General features: G+C 34.8%; 1 pseudogene; it reads right to left on the bottom strand.

Moving 5' to 3' along the window:
- Positions 1–576: 576 nt before the first annotated feature.
- Positions 577–1,335, bottom strand: LOC125849783 (uncharacterized; annotated as a pseudogene).
- Positions 1,336–1,560: the final 225 nt, after the last annotated feature.

The following is a 1,560-nucleotide window of genomic DNA, read 5'->3' on the forward strand; positions in this document are numbered from 1 at the left end:
TACTGGCCTATGTTGTTGGTTTGTTGAAGCTTGTGAGTTGTTTGATGTATTGTATTGATATATACATGCTTTTAGTTTGGGTATAGATATCATAATGGCCTCAACGGCCCAATCAGGACTTCTGTGCTAGTTTGTTATTTATTTATATGATCTCCTGGGAGTAGCTGTTTCTTTTACAGATCAATTGACAAGGGCCTTACCGGCCGAGGGCTTAGTTTTAAGCCGAGATATACTTGTTTGTTTTCTTGATTGCGTGTGGTTGTCATGCGCTAGTAGCAAATGGTTCAGCAAGGTCGGCTGGGCCTGAGTTTTGACATTATGAGCCAATTGCGCTACTCGAGTTTGGGGCGTGACATATACTTCTTGAATTTCAAAAGACTTGCACAACTTACTGACCACATTATCAACAACATTTTTCCAATACCTCAATGATTCTACCTTTACTTTTTAAAACTCTCTTAGTTTTTTTTACCATAACTTTTTCAAATACTTCTAAATATTTTTGAATTGTTAATCATTGTGACTTATAGTTTGGTTTTCAAAAATAAATATGAAAGTCAGATGTAGACCGACCTTTTACACATTTTTTGTTGGTGTGGGTGGTTCAAATTTCGGCGTCGCATTTGAAGAATCAGTTGCAGTAGTTGTTGCCATCACCTCCACCTCACTTATTTCCAAAGGCCTTATCTTTTTGGAATTCCTATCAGTAGTGCTCGGCGGAGTATGTTCCTTTTCCATGTAGGAAAAAATGGGCAAAGTTGCATGTGAGTTATTTGAGCTGCCCCAAGATTACCTTCTTAGCTGAATTTGAAATAGTTTGTTCGACAACATCTCATGGACATGATTAACAAACAATGATTGCCTCTGTAAATGTAAAGAGTCACGAGAAACTCTTTAGAACTAAGCATATATGTTAAACTGTTTCTGATCAAGATATGTAGAAGTAGCCAGCGGGAATGAGAGATCACCTTAGCGCAAATTATGTCAAATATGTCTTCCGCCGTCATAGAGAGTAATTTTTCTCCTAATTCACCAGAGATAGATGTTGTGGTTGTAGCAGTACCATCAATAAGATCAATTTGAAAGATACACCTTAAATCATGGCAAGTTTAAAATTTGTGTATAATATACGCTATATTTTGTACAAACTATAATTTATAAGTAAAAAGTATAGTACCGAGGCACTAATGTTGTTTTCCGATTACATTTTGGACATTCAAAATCCTTTCTATCCTTTGTGCGCTTCTTCTGTTTGCATCCTGAGCATTCAAGCACACAAAACTCTTGCAATTCATCTGATATGGCCATTTCTGCCTCAACATAGAAGAGTCCCATCTGTCGGAACATATCATATACATAATACATGTTAAATTACTCATGAATAAATATAATTTATTTTTATTATTTAGCTAAAGCTAGACAACCAGAAAATTAATAAGTGTTGACACCCAATTTTGACCGACCTTTTACAATTTTAAGAATGCTATTCGACTAAATACGATTTTCTTGAAAATATTTCGAGTTTAAAATTTTAATCAATTTTGTCTAAAAATTATACAT

Source organism: Solanum stenotomum, unplaced genomic scaffold (assembly GCF_019186545.1).
Source record: "Solanum stenotomum isolate F172 unplaced genomic scaffold, ASM1918654v1 scaffold10527, whole genome shotgun sequence".
In the NCBI taxonomy this organism is placed as follows: domain Eukaryota; kingdom Viridiplantae; phylum Streptophyta; class Magnoliopsida; order Solanales; family Solanaceae; genus Solanum; species Solanum stenotomum.